Source organism: Crocuta crocuta, unplaced genomic scaffold, assembly GCF_008692635.1.
Source record: "Crocuta crocuta isolate KB4526 unplaced genomic scaffold, BGI_CrCroc_1.0 scaffold405, whole genome shotgun sequence".
Classification (NCBI taxonomy): Eukaryota; Metazoa; Chordata; class Mammalia; order Carnivora; family Hyaenidae; genus Crocuta; species Crocuta crocuta.
In genome coordinates this window covers 131,414-151,857 of record NW_027531506.1, presented here as the reverse complement: position 1 = coordinate 151,857, position 20,444 = coordinate 131,414, and the positions used below count along the sequence as shown (strand labels likewise).

Genomic DNA, 20,444 nt, shown 5'->3' with positions numbered 1-20,444 from the left:
CCACCTGCAAGCCAGGAGGAGAACTCGCACCAGAAACAGCCCCTGCTGGACCTTGATCTGGAACTTCCAGCCTCCAAACTATCAAAACCAAATTTCCATGGTTCTGGCTGCCGAGTCCATGGTGTTTGACTGTGGCGGCCCAACCAGAGTAACAGCCACCTCTGATCTGAAGGAGAGGATCCTTCCTGCCTCTTAGGGTTCTGGCAACTCCAGGTGTTCCTGGTCTGGCAGCTGTGTCACGTCCTGCCTCCAAGAGCCCATGCTCCCCCCTGTGTTTGTGCTCCCCGCACCCCTTTTCCCCTTCTAGAAGGATAGCAGTCACATTGGATAAAGGGTCCCCTCTACTCTGGTATGACCTCCTCTTAACTGATTACATTTGCAAAGATCCTGTTTCCATATAAGGTCACATTCTGAGGTACTGAGGGTTAGCACTCAATGTATCTTTCTTGTGTGGCAAAATCCAACCCATAAAACATGTATTGATTCAGTAAATCCTCACTACAAATATATGAAGTAGGCATGAATTTATCATCATGCCCTTACTCAAAGGAGGGAAGTAAGGTCCAGGGAAGTTAAGTAACAGGCCCTACAGTGAGAAAGGATTTGAGCAGAGATCTGAGTGGTGGCAAAGCCTTATATTTAACTACTGCATAGTTTAGTTCAGAGATATGATCCAATCAATTCTCTTTATTTGCTTCAGCCAGTTTGATTTGGGTTTCAATTGTAATGATTCCTTCTTCTTACCATTGGTCTCACCCTTTCCTGTGTCTAAGCTCTTATTAACAGATATCTAAGCTTCAGGACTTTACTCAGACCTGCCCCTTTCGGGTCTATTTCAGGTCAACAATTACTTCTCCCTCCTCCTTCCCTCTCTTTCCTCCCCGTCAATACTCTGTGCATCAGATGATAGCTCTCAGCTGGGCCAAAAGAAAGCCAAGGGAGTAAATTAATACAGAGTGAAGTGTGATTTATGGATTGTAAATTTCCTAGAAGCTTTTAGCTTATAGATGCAAGCTGTTAACTCACTGACTATCTGGAAGTTCAGATCTTAAAATAAAGAGACAGAAGTCTTTAGGCCAGAAGGAGAGAATTTTAGGGGCTGATGCTTTCTTTATTCCTTTACAATTCCAAACAGATTGTATATGTGGAAGTTTAGTGTGAGGGTCCTCCTGTTGCAGTATAGTATTGATCTCTTCTGCAGAGTGGGAATGTTAATGTACCTTCAGTCTTGTTATGTAGATCGTTGCTCTAGTCGATTCAAGATTTTGTCTTTTTTCAGATTAGGTCTCTTCCCCTTGGAAATCCCTTTGCCTCATATTTGTCTTTTAACCTCACCTGTAATTCAAACATAATTCAAAAGCCTTACACGTAGACGATAAATTTTTCCTTAACATCTATGAATATAGTGTTAAACATTTAGAAAAATCAAAATTAGATGTTTTTCTGTTGCAAATCTCAGCTTTTGGAAACAAGAAGTGAGTCTAAATCCTATCTCCTCTTAACTTCTTAATCTTCTTAGCTGAAGCTGGTCTGATACACTGGGTAAGGACACCTGGAGTCAGAAGGATTCAGACTGGAATTTCCACTGTGGTATTTATTTGTCTGTGGCCTTAGGAAGATGAGCTAACCCAGGTACTGGTCATAATGCAGACATTATACCATGTTGCCAAGTAACTGTAAGGATTAAAGGATATACTGATTATAAAGCTCTTAGTTCAACACATAATAAGCTTCAAAAATGGTATTATTTTCTTGCTTTTACCTTTATACCTGTCCATCTCTAAACAGAATAGGGTACCTTGCATACAATTTAGTGCTCAGCAAATGTAGAAATTCTATCAGTTTAATTCCAAATTCCCAAGCCAATTATGACACTGAATTTCTAGATAATCGTGCCTTGAAGGAGAGGTCTACATCAAGTTCAGTTTTCATGAATGGGTCTTCATTTCCCAGTGGCCCTGTGAACTGAGATAAGGCATGGTCTTCTCTGTGGTCTTAATACTTATGGCAGGGCCAGTATTGGCTATCTTGGTGTGTATAGAATCACTTTGCTGTCTGGAATTGCTAATTGTAACTTGGAATTTAGGGAATTGTTTACGTGCTTCTTTGTTCAGGAGCTCTTCTGTTTATTTGAATTGACTAAATTAAAGATGAATGGGAAATCCCAGCAGGGACATGGGAAACCTTATTTCATAGAATTATAAATATTTTACAAGAATTCAGGAACAATGAGAATCTTGGGCAGCCTCTTCCAAACAGGGTTGGAGGGTTTTCCATCCAGGTTTTGGCTGGTCACCATCTTGAAAGCATGGACATCCTGAGAAGAGGCTTGAGTTCTGGCTGTGAAACTTACTACTTGTCACATTTATAATTTGGGAGAAATTACTAAAGTTCCTGGAGACTCAGTTTCCTCATTCATTCAGTCAAGATCTTCCTGTGCACTAGACAGATATTCTAGGCTCCAGATAGATGGTAATGAGAGAAACTGTCTTCATCAAGTGCATAGTTTAATTCAACTGAAATATAAGGCAAATTATAGTAATTTTCCTCCTGTTAAGGAAGGAAATTAAAGAGAAGGACAGGAGCTAGGGAATTCATGTACGGGAGGGTGAATTTTAGATAGGGTGTACAGGGCAAGCCTCAGTGAGAAGTCAACATTTGAATAAAGACCTGGAGGAAGTGAGAAAGTGATGGTGACCAGTATCTAGGAGAAGATAATTTGCTCTGCTGTTGCAGAGAGAATACAGCCAGGGCGAGGATCCAGAGGCAAAGGCAAGCTTGGCATTTTAGAAATGTTGCAAGGAGACCAGGGAAGCTGGAATAGGTGAGGAAGAGGGAGAGTAGTGGGTGTGAGGTCAGCCTTATAGCCCTGGAACAGGTGGTAAGGACCCATTGGACAGTTTCAAGTACAGGGAGGGAGACAGATCTGGCTTATGTTTTAACATGATCCTCTGGCTCCTTTGTGGGACATGTCTCCTATGAGATCTCCATAGCTATAGGAGGATACATACAGAAGCAAGGAGACTAGTTAGATGGTTATTAATGATACAAGAAGAGAGGTGATGGTAGCTCGGCTGAGATCAGGGTTATAAGTTGAGGAAACGGTGGGAAACAACAGAATTCTGCATATATCTTGAAGATATAGGCAAAAGAAGAGACTATATCTAAGAAGGTTTGCTGACATACTGGATGTGAGAAAAGAGGAGAATTAAGGATGACCCTAGTGTATTTGATCTGAGAGACTGGAAACATGGAATCGCTTTTAAATGAAATCAGAAAGCATGCAGTAAGAAAGGATTTTAGAGGTCTGTCCGGTGATTTGTAATATTTATGTTAAATTTGAGATATCCATTAAATACTCAAGTAGAGTTTTAGAGTAAGATGTTGAATATAGAAATCTGGGACAGGGTCGCCTGAGTGGTTCAGTCTCTTGAGCATCCGACTCTTGATTTCAGCTCAGGTCAAGATCCTGGGGTCATAGGATCGGGCCCACTTTGAGCTCTGCCTTGGGCATGGAGCCTGCTTAAGACTCTATGATTCCCTCTGCCCTTCTTTCTGTCTCCCTCTCTCTCTGATTAAAAAAAAAACAACAATCTGGGACAAAAGGCAAGAGATCTGGGTTAAACATAGAAGTTTGGAAGTCATGGGCATCTATGGTACTAAATGGTATTAACGCCATGAATCTCTACGGATAAAAATAGAGATTCAAGGACTGATCCCCAGGACTCTCTTTCACTTAGAGGTCAGGAGCATATGGAAGAGCCAGTGAAACAGGTTGAGGAACTGGAGAGGTCAGAGCTAAACTCAAGGCAAGTGTAGAATCCTGGAAGCCAAGTGAAGAAAGTGTTTCAGGGATAAGAGTGTCACCAACTGTGTTAAGTGCTAATGAAAGGTGAGGTAAGATCAGGACTGAGGATTGAGCACTGAAATTAGCCACGTAAAGTTACTGGTGACCTTGAGAAAAGGTCAGTTCCGACAAAAGCTTGTTTGGAGTTTATTTAAGTGAGAATGGGAGAAAAAACTTAGACAACTCTTTCAGCTAGTTTTTCTATAAAGAGAAGGGACAAACCAGTAGGGATTTGGGGTCTTGAGGCTGTTATATTAATATTGGGAGAAAAAACAGCACATTTGGATGCTGATGGGAATTTTCCAGGAGAAAGGGAGAAGCTGAACCTGTAAGAGAGGAAGGAGAAAATGCAAACAACAGCGTTCTTGACAAGGCAAGAAGAGATGGTATTTGGTGTGCAAATAGATTACCTTTAAATAGCAGCATGAGCTTGGGAGGGGAGATGGACAGAGAATCAGGCAGGTGGGTGGGATTTGGTCAAGAAGAAGTGCAGAAGTTCTTTTTAATTTTCTCTATGAAATAACTGGATTCTCTAGCTGTAAGGATGGAGCAGTAGTGTGAGAGGTTGGAGGAGAGACAAGTTGGGGTGAAATAGTTGGCTAAGTGAGTGGATGGACAGAGGAAATGCAGTGTGGTTGTTAGATAGCAGCAGGGGCTTTGGGACGGTGAGGGAATGTGAGACCAGCCAACATGGCCAACATGGTAGCCCGAGTTTCTGTTAGTTGAATGGGTGACACTGCACCCATTGGACTAAATTAGAGCTATGCTTTAACCAGGTGAATATGACAAAGCAAGAGAGGGAGAAAGGTGTTGAAGGGATCTCCCTAGAGGATTACAATGATGATTGACCATGGAAGGTAAGCTAAAGAAGGACATGAGACATAAGAAACAGTGAAATGGTGATAGAATAAATAGATTGACTTAGAATAATTCACAATTAATATCTATTTTGGCAATTATTCTATTATTGCCTGTATACTGCTTAAGACTGTATGCTTCATGAGGACAATTACTATGTCTGTTTTTGCTGAATATTGCCCTCTGGGCTTATTCAATGATTGACTCAAAAAAGCACTCAGTGATTTGATTTGAATACATGAATGAATAGTAGCTTCTATTTATTGAATCGTTTCTATGTGACAGGCATTTTGTTAAGCACTTTGTAAACATTTATCCCTCACAGTAACCCTATGATGCAAGCATTATTACATTCTCCCTTGCAAATAAGAAAATAAGTTTAGAATGGTTAATAGACTTTCCAAATCCCCTCTAGCTGGCTGAAATCCAGATCCATTTGTCTTCAAAGTCTATGACCCTACTACTGATGCCTGATTGTATGCTATATCTTTGTTCAGTTAAAAATGTTTTATCCTTGGGTGGAGCTGGCCATGACCATCCTACCTTAAGACTTAATCCTTCCATCCCTCCCCTTCTGATGTCCTTTATTCCGCCTCCAGCACTATCATGATTGTAATAATGATTCTACAAGGTTGTTATGAAGATTCTATTAACTTATGGATGTAATATTTTTAATTTTTTATATCAAGTAAAGAAACCACTTTGATTATGATTTGTTCCTAGCGCTTCAGGTAGCTTATTCCTTTAAGCTCTCCATATCCTATCCTCCATTGCCCTCTTCTTCCTTTACTACATGTTAACATCAACCTATTCTTCAAGTTTAGAACACTGGTATAACTTCTCTGTGAAGATCCTAGGCCAGAGAAAGAAAGGCAGTGTTTGAGTTAAATTGTCTTCACCGGAGGGAAAATGAGTTGAACTTAAAGAGTCATGTGCTAACCTGGGCATTCCTAGAGCAGCACTGTAGACATTGCATTTGAAGATGATGGAATATTATCTCCCTTTGCAATCATCACTTACATACAACATCAAGTGCTCATCGTTACAAATGCCTTCCTAATTCCCATCACCCATCTAGCTCATCCCCCACCCACCTCCCGTCAGCAACCCTCAGTTGGTTCTTTATCATTAAGAGTCTTTAAAAGTATTTTAAAGATTCTTTTAAAGAGTCTTTGGTGGGGCGCCAGGGTGGCTTAGTCGGTTAAGCGTCCGACTTTCGCTTAAGTCATGATCTCGCGGTTCGTGGGTTCGAGCCCCGCGTCAGGCTCTGTGCTGACTGCCAGCTCAGAGCCTGGAGCCTGTTTCAGTCTGTGACTCCCTCTCTCTCTGACCCTCCCCTGCTCACACTGTCTCTCTCTCTCTCTCCTAGAAATAAATAAAACATTTAAAAAAAAAAAGAGTCTTTTGTTTCCCTCTCTCTTTTCACTCCTCCCTAATGTTCATCTGTTTGTTTGTTTTTTTCTTAAATTCCACAGATGAGTGAAGTCATATGGCATTTATCTTTCTCTGGCTGACTTGTTTTGCTTAGCATTATACTCTCTAGTTCCATCTATATCACTGCAAACAAGGTTTCATTCTTTTTTATGGGTGAGTAATATTCTATTAAATATATATACCACATCTTCTTTATCCATTGATCAGTTGATGGACATTTGGACTTGGACTCTCTCCCTAGTTTGGCTGTTGTTGGAAATGCTGCTATAAACATCAGGGTTCATGTGCTCATTTGGATCAGCATATTTTTATCCTTTGGATAAATAGCTAGTAATGCAATTGCTGAATTATAGCAAGGTTCTATTTTTAATTTTTTAAAGAACTTCCATATTTTTTTTCCAGTGTGGCTACACCAGTTTGCATTCCTACCAGCAGTTCAAAACTGTTCCTTTTTCTCTGCATCCTCACCAACATCTGTTGTTGCCTGAGTTGTTAATTTTAGCCATTCTGACATGTTTAAGGTGGTGTCTCATTGTGGTTTTGATTTGTATTTCCCTCATGATCAGTGATGTTAAGCATCTTTTCATGTGACTGTTACCATGTGAATGTCTTCTTTGACATTCCAAAGGAATGATTAATAGCCTGACTATTTGTTAATATTTGTTTAACAAGCCTTACAGCCCAATCTTAAAAAAATTCCATCCTGTCTAATTTATCTTGGTATGGATGATATTCTTCTTGCTGCATCTCTTACTTTTTACAATATACCAACACTTATAACTTTTCACAAAAGAACATGGGCTTCAAATAACTCCTGAAAATGTTCAAATGCAGGAGCTTTGACAATATCTAGGACATATAGTCTTTTCTCAGACAATATGGCCTAAACACATCTCCTTAGATACTACTCATTTACATATCTTAAATGACTTGCAAAACTTTGGGGGAGCTATTAATTGGGGTTGCCCACTTTGGAAACTACTACAGGACAACTCTCTAATTTATGTCATATTTTAAAAGAAGACACTGCTTTATATTCTTCTCTTGGCTTAGACCCCAAAGCAGGAAAAGAATTAATTATTATTGAAGAGGCATTTAAAAACAAGCAACTGCATTACCAACAGTTAGGTTACCCCATTTATCTATTTATATTTCCTAACTTCCATATTCCCATGGGACTTCCAGGCCAACTTGTAAAGGAAATTCAATGTTTAGAATGGTTTTCTCTTTCCTACTCATTTAAGAAAATCTTCACTCTTTATATACAACAAATTACAGAGTTATTATTTAAGGGCAGATATCATTGCCAACAACTAATGGGATATAATCGTGATTTCATATACCCTGGGATGTCTTATGAATGCTTTCAGTGGATTCTTACTCAATCTATAGAACTCCAAATTGCTATTGTAGGCGTTGTTGGCCAACGTGTATACTCTCTGCCAACAGACAAATTGTTACAACAATTACCTCTTTTTAAACTTTACCCCAGAAAAGTATCTCCATGGCCAATTTCACAGGCAATCACTGTTTTTATAGATGGCTCGGGGAAGCACGACTAAATCTGCTATTGCTTGGTTTGATCAGTGATGGCATAAAGTGATATCTAAAGGACAAGCATCTACTCAAAGAACATAATTAAAGGCCACTATTATGGCTTTATGACAATTTCCTAACCAACCTATTAACATGGTAGCAGATTCTCAATATGTAGTTTATGGGATACAGGCCTCTGTTAGGGAATTAAAGAATTCATATTTACTCTAGTTATTTTTAACTTTATGACCCTTACTAGTTAAGTGACACACCCTCTTTTAAACACTCACATAAGATCACATACAGGACTTTTAACAGAAGGAAACTTCCTTACCTTTGTTGGTTACTATATGGCTTTTTTTTTTAATGTTTTATTTATTTCTGAGACAGAGAGACAGCATGAGCAGGGGAAGGGCAGAGAGAGGGAGACATAGAATCTGAAACAGTCAACATGCTCTGAGCTACCTGTCAGTACAGAGCCTGACGCGGGGCTCAAACCCATGAACCGTGAGATCATGACCTGAGCCGAAGCCGGACGCTTAACCGACTGAGCCACCCAGGCGCCCCAACGATATGGCTTTTAAAACTGTTCAATTATCTCACTACTTTTTCATCAAAATGATAAGTCCCTTATTAAACAATTCCATCTTAACTTTACTCAAGCTAAACAAATTCTTGATATCTACAACAGCAATTGTCAACAGCAATCAAGAAGACAAAACAATAGGGAATTAACCCCAGAGGTCTAAATGCAAATCAGCTTTGGCAAACTGATATTACACATTATGCCCCATTCGGACATCAAAGATATATCCACGTGTCTGGAGACACCTTTTCAGGATTTATAATGGCCTCTATTCACAGTGGAGAAAATGCAAAAAAAAAAAAAGATCGTTCATCATTTTTTACATTCATTTTCACAAGCAAGTAAACCTCGACAAATCAAAACTGTCAACGGGCCTGGATACATTTCCTCAATGGTAAAGGAATTCTTCAAAAACTGGAATATACAACACATTGAAGGCATGGCATATAACCTTACTGGGCAAGCTATTATAGAACAGACACATGTCACTTTAAAACAAATGGTTCACAAACAAAAAAGGGGTAACCTACATAACGCGTCCCCTTGGAATTCACCATATAAATCCTTATACACTCTGAGTTTTTAAAATTGTGATTCCCGTGGCCTCACAGCTGCCAAATGGCATTTTGCCCCATCTTCCAGCTCAAATATCAGGGCCAAGGGGCTACTTAAAGACACACAAGGTAAGGGGTGTCTGAGTGGCTCAATCAGTTAAGCGCCCAACTTTGCCTCAGGTCATGATCTCATTGTCTGTCCATGAGTTTGAGCTCCTCATCGGGCTCTGTGCTCACAGCTCAGAGCCTGGATCCTGCTTCAGATTCTGTGTCTCCCTTTCTCTCTGCTTCTTCCCCACTCTCTCTGTCTCTCACTCTCTCTGTCTCTCTTTCTCTCAGAAATAAATAAATATTTAAAAGATTTTTTAAAAAAAGACACACAATGTGACAAGTCATGGAGAGGACCTTATGAACTGATAACACGGGGAAAGTGATACGCATATGTTCTTCTGCCATCAGCACTGCACTGGGCGCCTGCCCGGCTAATTAAACCATACCATGAATTGGAAGGATCAGCCCCTTAACCCTCTTCCCCAGTTGGTCAGTTTGCCCTTACAAGGACAACAGAGGAGACCATGCCCACGAATGACCACGCAAATGATGTCACATGGGGACAACTTCAGAAGCTCGATCAACAGACCACTGATGTCATGTGCGGTGTTGGAGCACTGCCAACCCCAGAAGACAGGGTTTTAACATACTTAGCTGTTGTTTCTCAAAACTCAGCTAAGGTAATGATTCGATTAGTCTTTATTTTTTTCTAATCCAGACCTCTACTGCTTTTTCAACACTGTATTGGACTCATTTCATTGATCCCCCTTTCTTTAAGCCAGTTAATATATCACTTGACAACCCACTCTGTTTTGAAGTACCTTGGTATACATCCTGTATCAGCCATTATATTACCAAACTTTCTATCTCACATTTGTTGATCTTAAAAAATTTTGCTGCCAGTGAATCTAACAAGGCCCTGGGAAGGGTTCAATGGACTCTCTGAGTTAACCCAAGCCATTTCTGAGAGGAGACCTAAAAGATTTGTTGGATGGCTCATTGCCTTCAAGCCTTCATTATCTCATTGGTTGTCATGTTGGCCACAGCCTCTGTTGCAGCAGTCTCCCTGACAGTCTATCCATACTGCCAAAGTAGCCAGTCACATAATGACTAATTTCACCAAAGCAATGCATATGCAAACACGGATTGATAAAGGTATAATGCAGAGGTTACAAGCTGCAGAAGCAGCTCTCCAGTGGATGGGGACAACCAACAGGCACTTGTTGATCATCTAAATACACAATGTGACTGACAAAATGACAGAAATGGTGTCACTTCCTGCCAGCATAATATGTCTCAACACTCCTAGGATTTAGAAAAAATACACCCATGAGGAGCTTTTTCCACTAATTTACAATCTGAGATTAATGTTCTGTCTTCCTGGCTGCATTAACAACTGTTAGATATTCAACAGGAAACACAGATGCATGTTGAAACAAGAGTTATCTGACAATATGAAATGGTTAAATCCAGCTGACTTGTTCCGTGGCCACAGTTTACATAATTGGAATTCTTGAGCTCTTTGCTTCTTCGTCATTTTTGTATTTTTTTTTTAATGTTTATTTCTGAGAGAGGGAGAGGCAGATTGTAAATGGGGGAGGGTCAGAGAGAGAGGGAGACACGGAATCCGAAGCAGGCTCCAGGCTCTGTGCCCGACGCAGGGCTCGAACCCACGGACTGTGAGATCATGACCTGAGCTGAAGTCAGACACTCAACTGACTGAGCCAGCCAGGTGCTCCCGTCATTTTTGTATTTCTTATAGCCCACTGGGTGACCTACACTGCGGTGGCCTCTTCAAGATGTCATGAATGATGAATAATTGCCCTCCACAACTCCCATGAACAAGAAGATTCTTCAAACAAAAAAGAGGGATATGTGGAAAATCAAATAGCTATGTCCAGAGTTAGGAAATTATAGGGAACACATTGCAAAACAGAGCACTGCTTTCTGGCCTTGCTGAAAACAGCAGGCTGGCATCTAGTTAATGTATAGCTAGCAGTTGGGTCCTGCCTGTGTCCATGGATTTCTTAGACCATGTTGTCTATGGGATATCTTACCTTTTCTTCCACCACGCTTTCTGCATCTGCTCTTTTGTAGTCTTGGCAATGCCTTGCTTTTCTGCATGTTTTCCATACCTTCTTACTGACACATAGCCCACTGATATAGCTCAATGTTTCCCTAAATGTGTGCTTAATAAATACAGGAGCTTGAGAACAGCCCAGGAAGACTTCCCTTCTCCTCCCTCTCACCTTTATTGACTTGTAGGAGTCTTGAGTAATCCTTTCCGCCGTCCTTGGCTTTGCTAGACAAAGCTAAAAGCTGAACCCACATATTCTGGCTGTCAGCAGTTCAGAGTTTATGGTAAAGCACAGCAGAAAACTGGTAGCAAGGCTTGCTGCCCTTAGCTGTTTTCCCCATTCCTATGCTGGGGAAAATTGCAGCACATTGATGTGGCCAGTTCTTCTGTCCCCAGAGAGACCATGACACCACTCCAAATGCAGTCCATGCAGGTGAACTATTTCTCCCCATGTGACCCTGGGTCCTCATACCATGCTGCCTACTCCCATTTCTCCAATCTTCTTCCCCACAGGAGCACAGCTAAACCAGCCAGGCATGAACCAAGCAATGGTTCAGACTTCTAAACCAGATTGCATTCTGCTTCTTAAAATAACATGAGGTAGTCTCTGTAAGCATGCCTCCTCCCCCCCACAGCACCTGTCGTTCTTAGCTCCCAAAAATCAACTCTCTGCAGATCCTACCTTCCACAAGGTGGTCAGTTTTCTTCTTGTAGATAGGCAATTTTGTCCTCTCAGTCCTCAGATTGATTTATTGGGTGTACAGAATAATTATCTAACTGTGTTTGAGGTAGGAGGCAATCTTTGGGTGCCCCTGCTCCTCTGCCATCTTTACTCCCTTTAATATGCTTTTAAATTGTGTCCTTCTATTCAGTATATTTCATGAGAAATTTGGATTATTATGCATTTTTTTGCAAAATGGAGGCTGTCATGAAATATGCAAGTCTTTATATTACAGAAAGTGTATAATGTCATAAATTTCATTCTTACTTTTTTTTCACTCAGCATGATGTTTCTAAGGTATAGCTATCTTTAATTTTTCAATTGCTTAGTACCCTTCTCCAATTCTCTTTGGCTTTCCTGTTTATGTGGCTTATCAAAGTACAATTGCAAGGTTCTCTTCTCTGGGAAGACTTCCTTCCTTCTTCCTATGTTAGGCTCCCTTTTCTGGGCTCCCACAATATCTCAAATCTTCTGTTGCTGTAATTATGATTTCATTTTGTAATTAAAAGAATCTTTTTATCTGTTTGTGTTGAGATCCTCCATGGAGTAGACTGACATATACGTTTGTGCAGTTCTAGCACCTAGCATAGCTCTTGGAATGTATATTGTCAAAACTGTGTGTTGAATGAACGAATAATCATGTTAATCGCTAACATTTACTGAGTGTGAACTACATGTCAGACACTGTGCCAAGTATTTCACATCTATTGAACTCATTCTATTCTCACAACAGCTCTGTGAATTAGGGACTATTCGTAACATCAATTTACAGAGAGAAAAACTGAGACATGGAATGTTCAAGTAACTTTGGAATTCATATAACTTATACAATTCAAATTTGTAATTTGAATTTCTTTTTTTTTAATTTTTTAATGTTTATTATCTTTGAGAAAGAGAGGTAGAGAGCAAGCAGTGGAGGGCCAGAGAGAGAGGGAGACACAGAATTGGAAGCAAGCTCCCCTCACAGAGCTTGATGCAGGGCTCGAACCCACAGACCGTGAGGTCCTGACCTGAGCCGAAATCGGCCGCCCAACTGACTGAGACACCCAGGTGTCCCTGTCATTTTAATTTTTTAAACTTTCAGAGGTAGGAGTCACAATGGGGACTCTTGCTAAGAGCCTGCTTTTGAGCAATGGAAGCCACTTACCCATGATGGTCATGCTGGGGCTTGTGAAAGACCCTGATGAATAGGGGAAACAATTGTTAAAAATATCACCTAATGAGCATTCAGATAATCACTTGGGGATCAGAGAAGTTCACAAGTTTCCACTCACCAGCTGTTTAGGGCATTTAAAAAGACTTTGTTCCTCTTCTCATAGTCCAGGCTTCTTAATATGAAATGTGTGTTCATCTGAACTAAGAGTTCAGTCTCTGGAATTAAATTAAAATCCTGGTTCTATACTTTAGTTACTTGCCTTGAACAGGTTGATCAACTTTTCTGGGTTACATAACATGAAAAGAGGGATTACCAGTTTTTCATAATTTGAAAACAGGGATTGTAATGTTAAAAGTCAACGAGATAATGTATCTATCTACTCTATGTGGACACATTGAAAGATTGTACTAATGTTAGCTAATAATAAGTCTGATTCTTTCTCTAGGAATATAATAAACACTCTTACATAAAAGGAAGACATCCATGGCTTTTGCCCATGGAATGATGCATTGTAATTTGACTTCCGTGAAATGATTTTCCAGGAGACTTATTCCCAGTGTTTGAATTTCTCCAGCTTACCTTTTATAAGTCTTAAGGTAAAGGTCTCATTTTTTTCAACCAACTCCCCCGCTTCTCTTTATGCTCACATTTGCCAGAAAATGCGAAAACTCACAAGGATGAAGCAGCCACATCCCTTACTTATATTCCTTTATAAATCATTGGATTATTGTGCTAGTGCTCATTGAAGCTACCTCAATCTCTGATCATCTATGATGAAGTTTTGCAGAATAATTCGTCTCAAAAGGAAAGCTTATGATCAGTTATCAAATGGGTATTAAAATAATCTTTTCAGATTGACAACTGTCAAAACAGCTTTGTGTTGTAGTGAGTTGAAATTTAAATAAAAATTCTAAAATTTATGTTTAGAGACTCCATAATATGCTCTTAACTTTTCCTGCGAACAAGGCAGGGAATAGATGAAATGAAGGAATGAATTCTGCAATATATTTTTTAAAAATTTTAGTGTTTCTTTTTGAGAGACAGAGCGTGAGCAGGAGAGGGGCAGAGAGAGAAGGAGACACAGAATCCGAAGCAGGCTCCAGGCTCTGAGCTGTCAGCACAGAACCCTATGCAGGACTTGAACCTAGGAATCTTGAGATCATGACTTAAGCAGAAATCAAAAGCTTAACTCACTGAGCCACCCAGGTGTCCTCTCCTTGTTATTTTAATTTGCAGCTCAGTATTAAATTGTTGAGCAACTTTTCCATGTTGTTTGGCTCTTTGGTTTTGATTTCTTAAAACTTGGCACCATCAGTTTGGTTGTTTACAAATGTACAAAATTAAAATCAATGATCAAACTAGAAGCACATCTCTCTAACCACTTTTAGGGCTTCCTTCACATCTTGGTTTCTCAGAGTGTAGATGAGGCCATTTAACATAGGGATCATAATGCCATAAAACACAGAAGCCATTTTTTTCTTGTTCTTGAGACTCGTTGGTCCCATGGTACAGATACATGTAAGAGAGAGTCCCATAAAAAACGGTCACTGTTGTCAGGTAAGAGGCGCACGTGCAAAAGGCTTTTTTTCTTCCCTGCAGTGGAAGATATCTTCAGGATGGCAGGCAGGATATATATGTAGGAAAAGATGACAACCAGTACAGTGAACATTAAGTTAAACCCACAAAGACAGTTAGCAGCTTGATGTTGAAGTCAAGGTTGGAACAAGAGAGACCTAAAATTGGGGGTTCATCACAGGAAAATGGTTAATTTTATTGGATTTGCAAAAATTCTATGAGAAAGTAAAACCTGTGTTTACAGAAACATTTAGGAAACCTATAAAGTATGAGCCAACTAGGAGTTGAATGTAGACCGGGTATGAATGTTGGATAGCGGAATGGGCTGCGGACGGCCACATACTAGTGCAATGCCATCACAGTCAGAATGTAGCAGTCAGTTGTTATAAAAGCACCTCAGGGGCGCCTGGGTGGCTCAGTAGATTGAGTGTCTGACTTCGGCTCAAGGTCATGATCTCACCTTGCATGAGTTTGAGCCCAGCAGCATACTCTGTGCTGACAGCTCAGAATAGTAATTGCACCATACATCCTATGACTGAGATGGATTGCTCTGTTTCTATTAAGTTTTGCAGAATCTTGGGAAAGATACAAGAAGTATAGCAGAGATCAACAAATGCCAACTACTGGAGGAAAAAGTACACTGGTATGTAAAACCAAGAATCAATCTTGATGATAGGATCATCCCAATTTTACCCACTAGGGTGGCCACATAGGTCACTAGAAATACTATGAAGAGAATATGCCAAGACTTGTGTTGACCAGAAATTCCCAGGAGAATGAACTTACTTACTTCAATGCCATTGTTTTATTCCATGGCCAGCCAAGATTAAGTATCAGCTGAAAAGGTGCAAACATAGAAGAGCAGAGAATGATAACACCATGTGATCGTTTAATTCTGCAACTGGAAATGGTATACTATTTGGTTTCACGGTGGAGTCAGATGATATTTTCTATGACATAATTGACTCTGCAGTTAAAGACTATATACCATGACATCTGACTTAGATAATTTAGGTGTATACTTTGGGGGAAACTTCCATGGATCAGTTTCTTTGTTATGAGGGTGAAAACTGATTCTTCAGTTAGACTAAGAATTTAAGCTTTTGTTAAATATATTTCTCAACTATGTCAATTAGGAAATATGTAAATCATACTTTAAAAATTAAGATTTCTTTAAATCCTAGAGGACAACACAGACAACTTCTTTTACTTCAGTCAGAGCAACTTCTTACTAGATGTTGCCAAAGCCAAGGGAAACAAGAGAAGCATCAACTAGTGAGACTTCATCAAGATTCAAAGTTTATGCACAGCAAAGGAAGCAATGAACAAAACCAAAAGGCAGCCTAGGGAGTGGGAGACGTTTACAAATGACACATCTGATAAAAGATTAGTATCCAAAATCTATAAAGATTTATCAAACCCCACACCCAAAATACAAATAACCTAGTGAAGAAATGTACTGGGACATTCAGTTCAGTCAGTTGAGCATCTGACTTTGGCTCAGGTCATCAACTTTGAGTCAGGTCATGATCTCACGTTTTGTGGGTGTGAGCCCCACATCAGGTTCTGTGCTGGCAGCTCAGAGCTGGGAACCTGCTTTGGATTCTGTGTCTCCCTCTCTCTCTGCCTCACCCCTGCTCATGCTCTGTCTCTGTCTCTATCAAAAATAAATAAACCTTTTAAAAAAAGAAGAAGAAGAAATGGACAGAAGACAGGAATAGACTTTTACAAAGAAGGTATCCAGAAAGCTGACATGAAAAGATGCTCAACATCACTTGTCATCAGGGAACTACAAATCAAAACCACGATGAGTTACCACCTCACACCTGTCAGAATAGCTAAAATTAACACAAGGAACAACAGGCATTGGCAAGAATATGGAGAAAGAGGAGCCCTCTTGCACTGCTGGTGGGAATGCAAACTGGAGCAGCCACTATGGAGAGCAGTATGGAGGTTCCTCAAAAAACAAAAAACTAAAAATAGATCTACCTTATGATCCAGTAATGTCAATAACTATATATTTACCCAAAGGATACAAAAATACAAATTTGAAGGGGTACATGCTAATGTTTATAGCAGCATTATCAACAACACCAAAACCATGGAGAGAGCCTAAAAGTCCATCAACTGATGAATAGGTAAAGAAGATGTGGTGTATATATACAATGGAATATTACTCAGCCATCAAAAAGAATGAAATCTTGCTATTTCCAATAACATGAATAGAGCTAGACTGTATTATGCTAAGTGAACTAAGAGAATCAGAGAAAGATAAATGCCATATGATTCCACTCATGTAAGAAATAAAGCAGATGAATATATAAGACTAGGGTATAGGAGAAAAGGAAACAGACCACAAGAGACTCTTAGTGATAGAGAACAAACTGTGGGTTGATGGAGGGTGGTGGGTGAGTGATGGACTAGATGGGTGATGTGTACTAAGGAGGACCCTTGTTGTGATGAGCACTGGGTGTTGTAAGTAAGTGATGAATCACTGATTTCTACTCCTGAAACCAATAGTGCACTCTATGTTAACTAAAATTTAAATATACAAATAAGTAAATAAATTAAATAAATGAATAAAAATCAAGCTTTCTTTTATGTTGTGTACGTTTTAAGTCATAAATCCCAATTTATATAAATACAAGTTATTATGTATGAAAATCTTGAGTTACCCATAAATATCTATATGATCTTGATCTGATTTATTTCTATATTCTCATCTTACTCTTCTTGTCTCCTTACTAATTCTTCTCTGGATATCATCATGGGCCCATGGTGAAGTAGAGTCTTTTATGGGATTCTTTATAAGGTTTTTATAGGTAAAGAACCTCTTTCTTTGTAAAATTTATAATATGTTGTGAACAAACGTTTTTGCATATATCAATAAAAAATTCTCAGCATTGAGGCACCTGGGTGGCTCAGTCAGTTAAGCATCTGACTCTTGGTTTTGGCTCAGACAATGATGTCATTGTTCATGAATTTGAGCCCTACATTGGACTCCATGGGCTAGCATGGACCTTGCTTGGGATTTGTTCTTTCTCCTTCTCTCTCTGCCCCTCCCCAGCTTGTGCTCTCTGTCTCTCAAAATAAATAAACTTAAAAAAAAAAAAAAGATTCCCAGCATTGTCAAAATTCTGTAGTAGTTTTAGATGCTAAATCTCACTTTCAATAGTTATCACATCATAGAGTGGAGACAGAATATCCATGGACTGATGCTGGTCCAGGGACCACACATTTAGTGGCACTCCTCTATGGTGTCTGTGTTGTAGCCATCTGAGCCGAGATCAGTGAACAGAATACAAGAACACAGATTGACATCACACACACTTCTTTATTCAGCGCTGGGCATGCTTGGGGAGCACCCAGATCAAGTAGCCCTGAATAGCAGCAGGGGAGAGCTTATCAGGCTGCACTAGGTTCCCAGGCTTCTGTGTGACTAGGACCTGTTTCTCTAAGATACAAATATCGCCTATGTGGCAAGTAGGCTATAGGGGCAGACAGCGCAGTTATTGTACTGACCTCTGGCTTCTTGGCTAACATTTTGGTGCAGTTCTTGAGAAACTTATCTTGCAAGGGTGAAGCTAGCTTGCTGTGCGCACAGTGTTCTAATCTTCTAGTTCTTTATGTACTGGCCAAAGGCTATAAACAGGGGAGGGGGCTATAACACAGAGTGGAAACAGAAAATCCAAAGACTGATGCCAGTCCAGGGACCACACATTTAGTAGCTCTCTTCTATGGTGTCTGTCTGTCATAATTTACCTATGTGCTTTCCTAGCAATGGATACTAGGCTGCTTATAACTTGTCTCCACTATAAATAACTCAGCATAAAATTTTCATAGGGACAAAACTTTTGAATTTTAGGGTATGCATACATTTATCTTGACCAAGCTTTACCAGATAACAGGGCATAGTGGAGGCACTAGTGTACATCCCTGCTAATTGTGTATGGAGGTTTCCATATTTTTACTTTTTTGTGAACATTGGAATTTTTTAATAGTTTTACACCAGGAAAATAGCTATAAAGTGATATATCCATTTTATTTTTTAAAGTTTATTTATTTAGAGAGAGAAGAGAGAGAGGCAGGGGGACAGAGAGTGAGGGAGAGAGAATCCAAACCAGGCTTTGGGCTGTCAGCATGGAGCCCGACATGGGACTCGATCTCACAAACTGTGAGATCACGACCTGAGCTGAAATCAAGAGTCAGACACTTAACTGACTGAGCCACCCAGGCTCCCCTGGTTGTTACATTATTTTAAATTTATTTTCATGTGCCTTAAATACTATGCAATAACAGAAATCCTTCACAAAAGAAACACCATGTCCCCAGTACATCAGTAGAAAGCTCCTGTAATCTGATGTCAGTAATGCCAGGCAGAGCTGTAGCTCCATAGATGACCAATTTTAGATAAGAATGTGCCTTTCTATAGAAAACTGAACCTGTTGTTACTATATCTTGGGCAATCTGGTTCATTGAAATATCTTGAGGAATAGAGTGGCTTCACTCTGTCATGATGGAAAAGAACCAATGCTCTTCAACATTTAGTGAGGACTAAGGGTTAAAATGCAGCCCTTTCAAGGAGGCTTCCATCCAAGTGGGTAAAAGCACTTGTCAGAGGAAGCTCAAACTAGTCATGGGTCCACTCAACTTAGAATCTTGATAAAGTCATGACATTTATCATTTCAATTTAATCATTTTGTAAAACAGTGCAAGAGACAACTCCCCAAGCTGAGTACCTGAGTATTCAGAGCATGATTAATCTATACTGAACCCTGGTGCTTCTGAAGCTTCCCTTATATTAAGCACCATGAAGTAGAAAGGAAAAGAAATAGGTTGACTTGTGTTTAAATTCTGATCACACCACCTCATAGAGTCAAAGGGTTAACTCCTCTTGGCCTCAGGTCTAGCAAATATAAAATGGGATCACAGAATTACTTAGAAAGTCATGATTTTTATTTAGCACTGTTTATAAAAGCAAAACTTTGGGAACAGAGTTAAATAAATCAGAAAAGAATCTTATTATTGAATCAATAAGCTGTCCAAAAAGTATGAGATAAATATATGCTCTTAGGGAAAGGTGCTCCTGTCCTGTTGTCAAATGAGCAAAGCAGGCTGCAGAACTACATAATGTGTGGTCCCTTTGAAAATAACACTTCTACTCAAACCCACTCTCTCTTTTTTCTCATTTCCTTTATTTATCCATGAAAGAGCTCAAGAAGGAGTCACATAAATGTTTAATGGTTATCCTTAGGCAGGGGAGTGGGGAGAGAGTCTTTAAATATAAATCTTATCACTGTTCCTTTTTGAAATAGCTCTAATTGTTTTTTTTATTTTTTATTTGTTTAATTTTTTTTTTTACAGATAGTTTATTGTCAAGTTGGTTTCCATATAACACCTGGTGCTCATCCCCACAAGTGCCCTCCTCCATGCCCATCTCCCCCCTCCCCCCACACACCCTAATTGTTTTTAAAAGGAAGAGGAAGAGAGAGAAGTAAAGGCTGCACTGTAATGATGTGACAAAGTGAGTGATTTATGTAAAATTCCCAGCCCAGGACAAGGCTTTGAATGGCTACTTAGAATTGGTCATAATAACACATGCAAATATACGAAAAACATACTTTTCATTCATTTATTCATTCATTCATTCAGTCAGTCAGTCAGTCAATATTTCAATCATTTGTTCATTTCTATCCAGCCCAGTTCAGTTCTCTCCCTCCATTGCTGTTATATCACCAGGGATGAAGGACTTATTCTTGGTCTTGGGTGAAGCATACTGGAACTTTGGTTCTGACCCTTTTTCTCCACCATTTCCAGTGCACACTGGGATGATAATGTGGCTCATGTTGAAAAATGGAATTTGATTTGTTTTACTTACACCAGAGTTGCCTCCAGATTCTCTTTTTGCAGCCGGTGAAGGCTGATTACCACCATGGTGTTTCTGTGCTTCCTTCTAATTGGGGAGTTTATAGCTGGGGCCTAAGGGATCAATATTCGCTCCCTCAGGAATTTGAGATTCCAAGGGGCTGAGCTGAATTGGAACAGGCAA

The 20,444-nt window shown here is 39.7% G+C and overlaps 1 pseudogene; it reads right to left on the bottom strand.

Moving 5' to 3' along the window:
- Positions 1 to 14,178: 14,178 nt before the first annotated feature.
- On the bottom strand, positions 14,179 to 20,240 carry LOC144238508 (olfactory receptor 5AK3-like; annotated as a pseudogene).
- Between the last annotated feature and the right edge of the window lie 204 nt (positions 20,241 to 20,444).